A 15,474-nucleotide genomic window follows, 5' to 3' on the forward strand; every position below is an offset into this window, starting at 1 on the left:
CACATAGGAGTGAAATCATATGGTATTCATCTTTCTCTTATTTCGATTAGCATTATACCCTCTAGCTCCATCCATGTCACTGAAAATGGCAAGATCTCATTCTTTTTTATGGTTGAGTAATATTCCATTGTGTGTGTGTGTGTGTGTGTGTGTGTGTGTGTGTGTGTGTGTGTGTGTACACACACCACATCTTCTTTATCCATTCATCAGTCAGTGGACACTTGGGCTGCTTCCATAACTTGGCTATTGTAGATAATGCTGCTATTAATATGGGGTGCCTGTATCCCTTCAAATTAGTGTTTTTGTGTATATACATATTTTTTTCTTGTAAATAAGGTAGCTCTACTTTTAACTTTCTGAGGAACCTCCATACTGTTTCCAGAGTGGCTGCACCAGTCTGCATTCCCAGCAACAATGCATGGGGGTTCCTTTTTCTCTGCATCCTCGATGACACCTGTTGTTTCCTGTGTGGTTGATTTTAGCCATTCTGACAGGTGTGAGGTGGTACCTCATCGTGGTTTTGATTTGCATTTCCCTGATGCCAAGTGATGATGAGCTTCTTTCCATGTGTATATTGGCCATCTGGTTGTCTTCTTTGGAGAAATATCTGTTTATTTCTTCTGTCCATTTTTTTATTAGATTATTTGTTTTTTGGGTGTTGAGTTGTATCAGTTCTTTATATATTTTGGGTACTAACCCTTTATCAGAGATGTCATTTGCAAATATCTTCTCTCATTCTGTAGGTTGCATTTTTTTTATTTTTATTTTTATTTTTTAAGATTTATTTATCTATTTGACAGAGAGAGAGAGAGAGCACGAGAGCAAGAACACAAGCAGGGGGAGTGGGAGAGGGAGAAGCAGGCTTCCTGCCGAGCAGGGAGCCCGATGTGGGACTCGATCCCAGGACCCTGGGATCATGACCTGAGCCAAAGACAGACGCTTAATGACTGAGCCACCCAGGCGCCCTATAGGTTGCCTTTTAGATTTGTTGATTGATTTCTTGGCCATGCAGAAGCTTTCTATTTTGGGGCACCCAGGTGGCTCAGGTGGTTAAGTGTCTGCCTTCGGCTCAGGTCATGATCCCAGGGTCGTGGGATCAAGCCCGACATTGGGCTCCCTGCTCGGCGGGGAGCCTGCTTCTCCCTCTCCCTCCTCCTGCTGCTGCCCCTGCTTGTGCTCTCTCTCTCTCTGTCAAATAAATAAAATCTTAAGAAAAAAAAGAAGAAGCAGCAGCTTTCTATTTTGATGTAGTCCCAGTAGTCTATTTTTGCTTTTGTTTCCCTTGCCTCAGGAGACAGATCTAGAAACATGTTGCTGCAGCCATTGTCAGACATTACTGCCTGTGTTTTCCTCTAGGATTTTTATGGTTTCAGGTCTCACGTTTAGGTCTTTCATCCATTTTCAGCGTATTTTTGTGGATGGTGTAATAAACTGGTCCAGTTTCATTCTTCTTAATGTTGCTGTCCAGTTCTCCCAACACCATTTGTTGAAGAGACTGTCCTTTCCCCATTGGCTCTTCTTTCCTGTTTTGTCAAAGCTGAATTGACCATAGAGTTGTGGGTTCATTTCTGGCTTTTCTGTTCATCTATGTGTCTATTTTTGTGCCAGGACTATAGAGTTTTTGATGACGGCTTTGTGATATAACTCAAACTGTAGAATTGAGATGCTTCCAGCTTTGCTTTTCTTTTTCAAAGTTGCTTTGGCTATTCGGGGTCTTCTGTGGTTCCATACACATTTTAGGATTGTTTGTTCTAGCTCTGTGAAAAACGTTCTTGGTATTTTGATAGGGATTGCACTAAATGTGTATTTTACTTTGGGAAGCATAGACATTTTAACAATATTCATTCTTCCAATCCACGAGCATGGAATAGCTTTCCATTTCTTTGTCCTCTTCAATTTCTTTCATCCGTGCTTTCTAGTTTTCAGAGTATGGGTCTTTCACGTCTTTGGTTAGGTTTATTCCTAGGTATTTTATTATTTTTGGTGAGATTGTAAATGGGATTGCTTTCTTCATTTCTCTTTCTGCTGTTTCATTATCAGTGGACAGAAATGCAACAGGTTTCTGTACCTCGATTTTGTATTCTGTGAGTTTACTGAATTGGTGTATCAGTTGTAGTTTTCTGGGGGGAGTCTTCCGGGTTTCCTACATAGAGTATCATGTCATCTGGGAATCGTGAAAGTTTCACCTCTTCCTTACAATTTGGATGCCTTTCATTTTTGAGGCTAGGACTTCTGGTACTGTGTTGAAGAACAGTGGGGAGAGTGGACCTCCTTGTCTTGTTCCTGACCTTAGAGGAAAAGCTCTCCGTTTTTCCCCATTGAGTACGATGTTAGCTGTGGTTTTTTTCATGTATGGCCTTTATTATGTTGCGGTATGTTCCCTCCAACCCTACTTTGTTGAGGGTTTTTACCATGAATGGATGTTGTACTTTGTCAGATGCTTTTTCTGCATCTATTGAGAGGATCATATGGTTCTTGTCCTTTCACTTGTTGGTGTGATGTATCATGTTGATTGATTTGCAAATACTGAACCACCCTTGCAGCCCGGAGTAAATCCCGCTTGATCGTGGTGAATGATCCTTTTAATATATTGTTGGATTTGGTTTGCTAGTATTTTGTTGAGGATTTTTGCCTCCATGTTCATCAGGGATAAATGGCCCTTTTTAGTGGTGTCTTTTTCTGGCTTTGGTATCACAGTAATGCTGGCCTCATGGAATGAATTTGGCAGTTTTCTTTCCATTTCTTTTTTTTTTGGACTAGTTTGAGAAGAACTCTTCTATAAATGTCTGGTAGAATACTCCCGGGAAGGTGTCTGGGCTTTTTGTTTCTTGGGAGATTTTTGATTACTGATTCAATTTCTTTGCTGGTTATCAGTCTGTTCAAATTTTCTATTTCTTCCTGTTCCCGTTGTGGTAGTTTGTATGGTTTTAGGAATTTATTCATTTCTTTCAGGTTGTCCAGTTTGTTGGCATATAATTTTTCATAATATTCTCTTATGATTGTTTGTATTTCTGTGGTGGTGTTATTTCTCCTCTTACATTTGTGGTGTTGCTTGAGGCCTCTCTCTTTCTTTTTTATGAGTCTGGCTAGAGGTTTATCAATTTTGTTATTCTTTTCAAAGAACCACACCTTCTGGTTTCATCGATCTCTTCTTTTGCTTTTTTTCATTTCTCTATCATTTATTTCGGCTCTATTCTTTATTATGTTCTTCCTTCTGCTGGTCTTGGGTCTTGCTTTTCTTTTTCTAGCTTCCTTAGGGAAATGTTAGTTTGTTTATTTTGAGATTTTTAGAACAGTTTTATATTTAACTTCAAGGAGTTTCTTGAAGGGTACTGAGGGCACCCCGTGAGTGGCTCCTGTGAAGGCAGGTGTGGTGTTTCAGGAAGTACACAATGGCATGAAAGGGCCTTCGGGTAATTGCTGTGAGCCAAAGATGACAGAAGAGAAAACAATGAAAGTGATTCATTTGCACCCTAATGGACCCATAACTGCTGCACTGGGGCCACTCAGGGATTCAAGCAGGGGAGGAGTGGGGAGAGCCAGACTGCTCCAACCTCACTCAGGGTACGACACAGAGGTGGGCTCAGCCACGGCAGGATTGCCCACTGGGGCCCAATTAGGGCACCATTTCTGGTAAGATTTAGTTTGTAGACACAGCTGGATTCATAGCTGCATGAGTGCCAAGAACACAGGGACTTCATATTTAGTTTTACATTTGTACGTATTTAAGAAAGTTTACAATTAAAATAGTTTAAACACGCTGGGATGGAGGTGGGGGTCTGTGAAGATGATTTTCCATTTGAGAAGGGCCATAGATCACTTTAATTTGAGGATGATGGGTCTGGGGACTTTTGCAGGTCTTGGTGGAAGATGTCCTCAGGAAACCCCAGGCGCCTGTTTTTCTGGACTGTGTCTTCAAGTGGGTTGCTTCCAGTCCTGCAGCCCCTGCCCTTTGAGCCCCTGCCCAGAAGTTCAGTGAAGTGCCTGCCAGATGAGCAACTTTCCTGCCTCCCGAATTATCTCCCCAGCGGTGATGGCCACTTCAGCTTCGACAGAAGTGTAGTGCGTCCCCTTCTTGCAGAGACAACCCCCAAGTCCTCCCCACCAATGCCCTCTGGGCTGTAGCCGCAGGTGCACCCAAGCACCTGGGATGGGCTTAAGGGGCCGAGGTTTTAGAATGCCAACCCGGGACAAAGACATTCCAGACCTCACCCCAAAACACAGTGCTTTCATAGAAAAGAATTACCCACATGTGTGCTATCACTTCACATGAAAAATGAAAATAGGTGTTTCTTTGAAACCATGCATTATTTTGTATTACTTACTTTTCTGTTACATTTAAACAAAACAGGACTAGTTAACCACAGGACTAGTTAACAGTGCAATTAGTAGTAATGAATAGAAGAAATCATGAAAAAATTGTATGTTTCTTTCTGTCTTCCACTACGACACATTATTTTACACTTAAGAAATCTTTTATTGGATATTTAAATTTTGGAGTCTATGCTATTAAGTATTCTGAAGACACATACATGTACAACTTTCTGTTTAACTGAAATTTTTGAGGTAATTGTAGACTCACATACAGTTGTAAGAAATAATACACCATTTCCATCCCCAATGGTAACATTTTGCAAAACTACAATATACTATCACAGCCAGGAGACTGAGGTGGATGTAATCCACCCATATATTCAGATCTCCCCGATTTCATTTCCACTCCTGGGTGTGTGTGTGTTGTGTAGTTCTGCGGATTTTTGCACCTGTGAGGTTCTTTGGGCAGTTTCAGCCCCACAGGGGTCTCCCCTGTAAACTTCTATAACCATCTCCACCCTCTGCAGCCCCTGGTCCCATTTCCCCCCGTCCTTAACCTCTAGAAACCACAAATCTGCCCTGCTTTTTACAGTTTTGTCATTTCAAAAATGTTATATAAATTGGGGCACCTGCCTGGCTCACTGGGTGGAGCGTTCTGACTCGATCTCGAGGTCATGAGCTGTTCAAGCCCCACCTTGGGCGTAGGTTACTTAAAAGGAATGTTACGCAAGTGGAATCACACAGGAGGTAAGCTTCTGAGGTTGGCCTTTTAAACTTGTCATAGTTCCCTGGACATTTGTCCAAGCTGTTGTGTATACCCATACTTTGATCCTCTATAACGCAAGACTCTTTAAAAGGAGAACAAAAATACGGTAAGACCAATTAAGGGGGTCATGACCCGCTTCCTTCTGTCCCATGACGCTCTGAGCAGTCTAACTCTTCCAGTTTCCTTTTCCAACACTGTGTCTCTGAACTCAGGACGTCCCTCTCTTCTTTTAGGCAGTGGGAAACTTGGGATGCAGTCAAGCATACAGCTCATGCTGACTTACAGCGCTGTTCCTATCAAGCCACTGAAACTCTGATTCCTGGTGTCAGTCCAATGTGATGACACCTTACGAGCACTTGTGGGAATTTGTTTTCAGTGCTCAAAGAACATCCACCCGCCTGTACGCACAGGCTCACTCTGGTAGACCAGCCACTTGTTAATCAGGCTCTTTGCATACGTAAATTTATCATTTTGGTTCCCCACGTCTCAAATGTCCATTTTATTTTTTTTAAACATTTTATTTATTTGAGAGAGTGAGCGAGCGAGAGGGAGAGCATGAGTGTGGGGGGAGGAGGAGCAGAGGGAGAGGGAGAAGCAGACTCCCCCACTGAGCAGGGAGTCCAATGTGGGGCTTGAACCCACGACCCTGGGATCAAGACCTGAGTGGAAGGCAGATGCTTAACTGAGCCACACTGGTGCCCCAATAAATAAAATCTTAAAAACAAACTCCAAAGCATAGTGGAAGTCACCAGAAGTTAAACTCTCTTTCTCAGGAAATGGTCTTAACGCACAGAGGTCATCAAAACTTGAAATCCAAGTTGGATTTCAAATAAGTTATAGTTTTACTAAAGGAATGAGAAAGTCCTGTCAAATTTAGTTACCTTTTTCTGGTGACACGTTTGAGTCCTGAAGCAGTCCTGCTGTCGTGAAGTGAGTTTGTTCTTTGGCCACGTGAGCTCTCATCCACAGTCTACACAGGGCATCAGACACTCTGGTGGCAGTTCTGGAAAAACAGCATATAAATTTCCATTTTCCTGTAACCCCTTTCTTTGTTCTCATCCTTATGTATTTCCAAATTAGAGAAGGACATTCCTCGTGCCTCACACTTTGAGGAATAAGATTAGATTTTATGGCAGGCAAACATTTTAACATCTTTCCTACGGCAACAATGACGGACACCTTGTAGGAAGGCTTTCTCCTTCCATTTCTATAAAGTCAAAAATCATGTTTCCGCATATTTGAGGAAACTAAAAGGTAACCCAAAACTTTCCTTTTGGAAACCCCAATATAACAGGTAAGCAGACCTCACCTTAACAGCAGTGTTGTATACAAGGTGTGGAGGACACTGAGCAGGTAAGAGCTTTTCATTTTCTTTGGTAATAAGATAATCAGCTAAATGGAGTTTGCCAGAATTTACACTTGCCCTGTCACCAAATACACAGATGGATGAGCAGAGTCTAGTTTGTATTTTTTTTTTTTTAAAGATTTTATTTATTTTGACAGAGACAGAGAGTGTACAAGCAGGCAGAGGGAGAGGGAGAAGCAGGCTTCCCGCTGAGCAGGGAGCCCAATGCGGGGCTCGATCCCAGGACCCTGGGACCATGACCTGAGCCAAAGGCGGACGCCTAACGACTGAGCCACCCAAGCGCCCTAGTTTGTATTTGGACAAGGTATCAACAATCTTTTGAGTCATGTTTTCTGCATTTTGATTTCATCAAAATCTTCATTGAAATCAAGAAGACAATTTGAAACTCTTTGTTTCAAATCAAAGTAACGAGGAGCTGGGAAAACACCGTTTCGCTGCCGGGATTCGGTGCATCACTTAACAGACTGTCAACAACATCATGGTTCATAGGATGTGACAAGACCCATTCTACATTGTTGGGTAGATAACACAGCTCATCAAAATTTCTCCCATTTATACACATCCCTTCTCAAAATTTTAATTCCAATCTATGGGTGAGGAAGGGTCTCTTCGCTTAGCTGCACAGAGCAGTGCGTGGACAACGTGAGTTCAGTAGGGGGGTGGGTGTGCCTGAGCTCATTCCGTGGCCAGTGTTGGGGACTGAATATTGGTGGCTTTGGGGGAGACAAAAAAAGTTGTGACTGGTTTAGAAGAACTTCCTGACATGTCTGGGCCTTGAGTTCGGTCTCTGTATGTGCCCTCATCTGTTCCTTCATCATCCCTACCCCGTCTCTTCTGCATATTGCGCAGGACGCTGTTTTGGTTTTTAGCTCCCTAGTCCAGTTGTATGTGCTTCACCTGCCATCAAAGTCACACTCGTGAGCCTCCTTTATCAGCGACGTCTGGGTCACACCAGCATTCATACGGTCCCTGTTCTCATTTTCACGATCTGAACCCTTAGACAACACGGCCACGGCATCTGCCATGTGAAAACTTACACCAGCACTACCTCAACACAAAGCAGAACAGTCAAGCCCCAGCCAACGTTAAAGGCAGGCGCTACACTGCATTAGCAATTTGGATCTCTTGGAGTGATGCAAGGCACATGGTCGTTACGTAAACTACAAATCGTGGCTGCCACCAACAGCTGGGGAAAAGCAGTGGCAGTAACCGCGGGGGGCATTTATGCTGCTTCCAATGGACACAGAATATTGTGTGCTCTAGCTCCTATTTGGGGGCTGCCACAAGAGTTTTCTACTTTTCCCCAGCCTTCCACACCCTTTCAGGAAAAACAGCACTTTATGCATCCCCTGGAGTCTTTCCTGAGATGCAGGCCTTTCAGAGCCAGAACCCAGGTGGCTCTGCGTAAACCAGGATGGTTGAAAATCCTACTGGTCGTCAGAGAGACATGCTATGTGTGTAAACACAACAGATTTGGAAGACTCAGTATGAAGCAAAGAATGTAAAATATCTCATCCTGTTTGATGCTGATTAGTGAAATTTTTTTTAATATACTGGGTCTGGGTGCAATAAAATATATTATCCAATCGAATTTCACCCACATCTTTTTTTCTTTTTTCTATTGCAGCCATTAGAAAAATTTAGATGCCATCCATCTTGCATTATACTTCTGCTGGACATGGTGTACCAGACTCTGGGTTCTGGGAGGCAGGGGTGGGCCTGTGCCACCATCTCCAGCTCTCCTGTGCCTGGCACAGGGCCTCACCCATATCAGGTGGATGGATTCCGCACAACAAATGGACTCTTGATCTATTAGATTCATGGACACCCGCCCCTTTGAAAAATTAGGGCAGAAAATATTTTTTTAAAAACCTGAGAAAATGTTCGAGGTCAGCTTTGCCCCAGTAAGCGCCAGGCCTGTCTCAGTCCAGTCCTGATGGTGCTGAGGGGCTCCCAGCACAGCTGCTCTCTCCTTGCAGAGAAGCCTGCCAAGAATTATTTCAGACAGTTTATGTCAGCATTCAGTAGCTCATCGGCCTTTCAGGGCACGCATAAACAACGTGATATATAGAGAAAACCTGCGTTTCACCCAAGTCTGCGGGACTTTGGTCCGGTGGGACAGGCTGCTGAGAGTCAGGCGCGGTCTCCGGTGGTTAACACGACTGTCACGTTCTTACTCATGAGCATCAAGTCCCTTGGTGGTTATATGAGCTGCCTTAGGGAAAGTGGCTGAGTATCTGGCATGGAGAGTTGATGATCATTCCGAAATGGCCCCAATAAACAGCTGGTCCAGGTAGCCAAGCAATGTCACAGTGAAATATCCAATGCCAACTCTACCCAAACCAAAATTATCTTTAGCAGATATTCCCCAGAATCCAACTGATGCCTATGATTAACTGCCTTTTTTGAAAAAGATTTGTTTAGAAAGACAGGGTGCTGGGGGGGGGGTGCCTGGGTGGCTCCGTCGTTAAGCGTCTGCCTTCGGCTCAGGTCATGATCCCAGGGTCCTGGGATCGAGCCCCACATCAGGCTCCCTGCTCTGTGGGAAGCCTGCTTCTCCCTCTCCCACTCCCCCTGCTTGTGTTCCCTCTCTCGCTGTCTGTCAAAAAAATAAAATAAAATCTTAAGAAAAAAAAAAAGAGATGGTGCGAGCACTTGTGAGGGGTGGGAAGGGGCAGAGTGAGAGGGAGAGAGAAAATCCCAAGCAGACTCCCTGCTGGGTGGGGCTCAATCCCGCACCCGAGATCATGACCTGAGCTGAAGCCAAGGGTTGGATGCTCAACTGACTGCGCCACCCAGACGCCCCTACAATCAACTGCTTTACCCACAGAAGCCAGTTGGTTCGGGTATCTGGCTGCTAGCACCTTTGCAGTTAATTCACACTGGAAAGTGCCCAGGAAAGCTCTCAGCTCAGAGCTGGACGGTGTAAATTGTTTACCGTTTGTTTGTTTTTTATCTTAAAACTAATGTTAGTAGGATAGTGGCCAACATTGATCAAATCTGCCCATTGTGGGCCCGGCAGCACTGCCTCACCAAATATTCAGAACAGCTCCATGGCAAATCAGGGCACTGAGTCTGAGAGTTTGCGGCTAGTAAGGGGCAGATCTAACGCTTGAAAATCCAGATCCAGGTGACCCCACAGCCTGGGGCTTCAGCCACCATGCAGACTCTGTCCATATAACCAAAGTTTTCAGAAAGCATGTGACAGTTTTTTAAGAAGTTAAAAAGATGTATAGACTACTTTAATCCCACCACCCAGAGGTAACTTTTGCAAACATTTTAAGGCCTGTTCTGTCACTTTTCTCTGTACATAATTCATATTTTCATAAAAGTGGATGCTACATATACTGTTTCATAATCAGCCTTCACTACCGAGCCATGCGTGTGGATGTCCCGCCAGGCCACAGAAATCCAGACCCCAGTGCAAGATGAAGATGGAGCACAGGCAATTCCCTCCCTCTCACCTGCGGCCTCATTGAGATGACCGGCAGAGACTAGCAGAGTGGGAGGCCACAGGCAGCAGGAGAAGAGAGACTTGACATTTTCGGGGTAGGGGAAGAGCAGGCAGAGATGTGGGTGGAGGAACTGCATCTCAGCGTAGATACTGGGGGCTGGGTCTGGGCAGAGGTGGGCCTGTGTCTCCTGTGGTCTCAGGGGCTCAGACCAGGTCTGGGGGTGGGGCTGGCACACAGGGATTAACTGAAGCTCTGGGCTGCTTCCCCACGCCTGCCACATAGCAACTGCTCAGAAAGCCACATACCTCTTCTCCCAAAGTGCTTGGGAGCTTTTTTGGGCAGCTCTCATCTTCCCAAGTAATTCCTTCCTCAGTCCCTCCGTCTGGCATCTGGGAAGGTGTCTAATGGCTCCTTCCTTTCTCTACCTCACAAAAAGAGCCTGGTGAACCCTTGGACATGAAGCTCCTGTCAACTCTCTTACTGAGGAGGGAGGCCTATCAAGGACACAGAGTTACCTGGAATAACGGAGAACGTTCTGACCACACCAAGTGATGGTAAAGATTCAGAGCAAACGGAACGCCTACGTTTCTCGTGGGAACGTCAGATGATACAACTCCTTTGGAAAACACATCAGCCATTTAGTATGTAGTTAAATATATACTTACCACGCAGTCTAGCTGGGCCACTCCTAGGTATTTGCCCAAAAGCAAAATGAAAACATGTCCACACAAAGACTTGTGCACTTATGTTTATAAAGCATCATTCAAAAGTGAACTGGCAAAGAACAAACATCAACTGATAAACAGTTTAACTATTGTGTTATATGCATTCAGTGGAATGCTACTCAGCAATAAAAATGCAGTGAAGTCCTGTTAGATGCAAGAATGTGGATCTCAAAAACACTGTGCCGACCACGAAGGTCTAGAGAACACAACTCCAATCTGCAGATCAGATCAGAGGTTGCCCAAAGCCTGGGTATGGGTTGGGGTGTGACTGGGAAGGGGACCAAGACAATTGTGTTTTGATTGCTGTGGTAACTACAAAACTGCACAAAAACTCATCAAAACATACATTTAAAATGGGACCATTTCGTTGTACGTAAACCAAATATCAATAAAATTCATTTAAAGAAAAAGAGACCTTTTCTTGTCAAGATTTTATCTATTTGAAAGAGAATAGAAGTAGGCGGAGGGGCAGAAGGAGAAGCAGGCTCCCCGCTGAGCAGAGAGCCCCACGCTGGACTCGATCCCAGGACCCTGAGATCATTACCTGAGCTGAAGGCAGACGCTTAACACATTGAGACACCCTGGTACCCCAAAAAAGAGACTTCTAAAAATAAGTGGTAGAAATAAAAAGGTCAATAGAAAGGTTAGAAAATAAAGCCAAATATCTATTCAGAACATAGAAAAAATGACCCAAAAAGGAGGACTAGGTGAGAAATTATGGGGGGATCAGTTCAACATCACGCACACAGACTTTCTAGAACCAGAGAATGGAAGAACCTAAGAGAAAGGGCCCCTCTTGCAAAGTGAACAAAGATCCTATTTAGATGTGTTCTTGTGAAATTTCAGAATATTAGGAAAAAGACCTTAAAATCATCCAGAAATAAAACTCGTATGACTCCTACAAAAGAAGGATCACCCAACTGTCAATAGCAAGACACTAACGGAGCTGTGCGGTCACAATTCTGGGGGCAAACTTGGGATCTAGAAGTCTATGTTTGGCTGTGAGGGCAAATTAAAGGCCTTTTTGGTATGCAGACATCCCTTTCTGAGGACATGCTTATAATGCACTTCAGAGAACAAAGGACACCAAGAACAGGGAAAGCGTGGGACCAGTGGAGCAGTGGTCTGGAGGCCTGTGGGGCGATGTCCACAGTGATGGCTGGGCAGCAGGCCTGCAGAGGCCCGAGGGCTCTCAGACATACAACTCCAGGGGAAACGGTGGGCATTTGGGGCAAGACTTAGCACAAGAGGCTGGGTCAACGTGAGGGATATGGTGAAGGCACACTTTTTGTCAATGAGAAAAAAAATACAGGCAGTTAGAAACTCAATAAATAAAACAAAAGCTGTAACATAAGTTGTGGTCCAAATACGGAGCAAACCAAAATGTGGCATTATTCTGGGCAACTCATGGAATATAATCATTTTAAGGCCATTGAGCATAGAGAGGAAAATGCAGCCATAAAGAGAAAAACCACTGATGGATTTCTAGCCTTGGGAATCCATCTACGAACAAAGCATGAAAAAAATTAAGTATTTTCAATCTGTTCTGATGGTAGGCAGCAACCTTGACCTTTGTATAAGCAAACGTCTAGATGTTGTGAGCTGAGAAGTGGGTGGAAGCAGAGGAGAGTTAAGGATGGGATCCCTATCTTCTGTGGTAGGAAAGGACAGATACCGTCCCACGCTGCTGGGCAAGATACAGACGTTTAAGTGCTAAATGTTACATAATGTTACACAGGTAACTGAGAAAAACCCAACAGCACAAAACTGTACTAAATGGAGATGGAAGATGTGAAGGGGTAGGTGAGAATACCTCCTCTAGCCCCACCTGATGGGGCCCCAACCATCTGATGCTTGCTGTCTGTCCAAGCTCGCCTCCTGCCATCTTCCTCCCGCTCATCTGGCCTCCTTGCTGCTCTCCAATTTGCCAAGCTTGCTCCTGCTCGGGACATTTGTACCTGAGAAGCTAGGAGAGGCAGGGTGGGCAGCGGGGAGTTCATGAAAGGGCACCCGCCTGAGCTTCTCATCAGCTTGCCCCTTTCTGGGACACAAGGGCAACCCTGATGTTGAATATCCCTTGCTCACCTGGTCCAGGAGAAGGATGAATTCACCATAGCCCACCTGTATTTCACAAAAACAAAACAAAACAAAAAAGAAGCACGGAGAGTTCCCAAATGCTCTTTGCCCAGTTTCTCCTAAGGTTAACATCTTACGTATATATTGTACAAATATCAAAGTCAGGTAATCAATTCTGGTGGAATACTGTCTTTAGTCTGTTTGGGCCACTATAACAAATTAACAGAGGCTGGGTGCTTAAAAAACAATTTATTTCTCACAGTTCTGGAGGCTGGAAGTCCAAAACCAAGTTATAAGCAGGTTTGATGCCTGTGAAAGTCCACTTCTTGGTTCATAGACAGCTGTCTTCTCTCAGCTCCTTTTCAAGGGTACTGAACCCATTCACGAGGGCTCCCTTCTCACGATCTAAGCACTTCCCAAAGGTCTCACCTCCAAACACCATCACACCGGGGATTAGGTTTCAACATATGAAGTTCTGGGAAAACAAATATTCAGTCTATGGCAAATATTGTCAACTACACTGCAGACTTTATTCAGATTTCATGTTTTTCCACACTAGTACTTAACCTAGTCCTAGACACAGCCAATGTGGGGCAGTTCCTCAGAATTTCCTTATCTTTCAGGAGCTCGGCCCTTTTGAAGAGTACTGTTATGTTGTACCATGTCGTTGCGTGGATTTCTCTGAAGCTTTCCCATGATTTGATGGAGGGTATGCATTTTTGGCAAGAAAACCACAGGAGTGCTGTTGTGTCTTTCTCTGTGCATTATTACATCAGGGGTCAATGCTGTTGTTTTATCTTACACCTTGATTACCTGCTTGAGGTGTGTTGGTCGGGTTTTTCCACTCTGAGGTTGCTATTTGTCCCTGTTAATAAATATCTTGGGGGAGAGATTTGAAGCAGTATCTGTCTCAAAACTTTTGCCCACTAATCTTAGCATCCATTAGATCTGGCTCCCGACAAGTACTACGCTGTCATTTGCCTAAAGTTGTTTTTCCAGTTCCCTATTCCTACATCTACTAATTGTGGTATTTCCGTGGGAAAGAGCTGTCCTTTCTCCCTCACTTGTTTACCTTTTATCTCTATGGACTCCTGGGTATTTATGTTACCCTGTAAGTTATGATTCGATAGGATGGTTTACTTTGCTGCTCATGTTGTCCCAGCTTTCGCCATCCAGCGTGGCTCCTGAGTCCCCCTACACCCCAGCCTCACTTTGTGTGCACCCCCTTACTTTCTAGTGATACGCGACGCGCCAGGCTCATCTCCTGTTTTCCCTGTCCGGGCCCCGGAATCGGTCACCTGTTCAAGAGGCCCGTTTGTAAGTGCTGGCTGATTTGGAGGAGCAGGAGAGTGCGGTGATGAAGGAAGGAAGGGCACTCCCGGCCTCCTCCCCCCACCGCGGCCCCGGGGAAGTGTACGTCCCACCAGGAAGGATGTGGCTACAGCAGGTGGGTGGCTCTTTGTGGACCACACCCCCCCCCCAGCCCTGCAGGGGCCCCGGGTGCTCCCCAAGGGGTGGTGTCGCGGCGCGGGGCCGCGCTGGGAGGAGCAGGGCGGGGACGCGGAGCACCCGTCGGCTGAGCGCCCTCCCCGCCCCGGGGCCCCTCCCGGACCAGGAGGGCGGGGCGAGGGAGGATGGGGAGGATGCCTCGAGCCCTAGTGACCGCAGTACTTGCTTTCAGTCAGACCGACGCTCCGGGGACGGACGCGCTGACCTCGCCCAGGTCATTGTGACGGCGTGTCACCCGCGAGGGAAGAGCGCTGGGCTGGAGCCCGCGCCAACACCGCAGGCGGCAAACACCTGGAAAACCCCGCCGGCATTCCTCCCGGCGGCGGGACGCGGTCACGTGACCCGGACGCAGCCAATCGGCGGCGCCGGCGCGGCCTCGGGCGGAGCACGCGCAGAAGCGCCCGCGCCATTGCCTTCCGGCGACGGCAGCGTCCGCGACGGTCTGTGTCCGGGTCACGTGTCCGCGCCCTCGCCCCGGGGGCGGCTGGGAAGTGGCTGGCGCCGACCTCCGCCTCCGTGGGGCACCGCCCGGGCCCGAGTGCGTAGTCGAGGTCCTGGGTAGCTGCGGGGTGCGGGAGCGGGAGCGGGCGCTGTGCGGCGGCGACAGGTGCAGGCGGGGGTCACCAGGGCAGCCGGCTTGTGGTCACATGTTTCCCGCTACAGCAGGGGCACCCGTCGGGCTAGTAGGAGGCAGCCGGGCGCTGGGGGCGCAGGCGGGCAGCGGGGGTGCTGAGGGTGTGGGCACTTGGGTTGCTGGGGGCTGCGGGTGCAGGGGGCCCTGGAGGGCCTGGGGGCGCTGGCGGGGGCCTGGGGGTGCGGGCGCAGGTGCTGGGGGGCCCGGGGCTGCTGGTGCTGGCGGTGCGAGCGCTGGGGGCGCAGACGCTGGGGGTGAGGGTGCTGGGCCTGGGGGCGCTGGGGGGGCCTGGGGCTGCGGGCGCTGAGGGCGCGGATGCTGGGGGCGCGGGCGGGCCTGCCGGGGACTGTGTGCGCAGGGAGCCTGGCGTGCTTGGGTGTGGACTGGCTGCTAGTTGATGGCCGGGGCTGCCATCATGCACCTGGGCCACGCAGGGCGCGGGGCTCTAGGGCTCCGGTCTGAGGCATCCCACGCTGCCCGGTTGTAGGAAGATAGGGTCTTATCCTAGAGGAGTCATACACTCCCAGGTTAGCAGTGCCTAATCGTGGTTTTGGCACTACCTGTCAAGCGCTTCGAGTTGTACGTGAAACGTACAGTACACAGTAGTTTCTGAAACATCAATTTTACTT

The 15,474-nt window shown here is 47.0% G+C and overlaps 1 long non-coding RNA gene across 2 annotated transcripts; it reads right to left on the reverse strand.

Annotated features, from left to right (window-relative positions):
• Positions 1-12,932: 12,932 nt before the first annotated feature.
• LOC114199945 (uncharacterized) lies at positions 12,933-14,542 on the reverse strand. Of its 2 annotated transcripts, XR_015766518.1 has the most exons (3): positions 14,378-14,542; positions 13,933-14,000; positions 12,933-13,177 (listed from the first exon to the last, which is right to left on the reverse strand). It is a non-coding gene; the product is annotated as an uncharacterized LOC114199945 (long non-coding RNA). The 2 variants fall into 2 exon arrangements; XR_003607367.2 differs by lacking the exon at positions 14,378-14,542 and having other exon boundaries at positions 13,933-14,365.
• Between the last annotated feature and the right edge of the window lie 932 nt (positions 14,543-15,474).

This window comes from Eumetopias jubatus, unplaced genomic scaffold (genome assembly GCF_037043125.1).
Source record: "Eumetopias jubatus isolate StellerSeaLion01/CBP00866 unplaced genomic scaffold, mEumJub1_p1.0 scaffold_12, whole genome shotgun sequence".
NCBI classification, from domain to species: domain Eukaryota; kingdom Metazoa; phylum Chordata; class Mammalia; order Carnivora; family Otariidae; genus Eumetopias; species Eumetopias jubatus.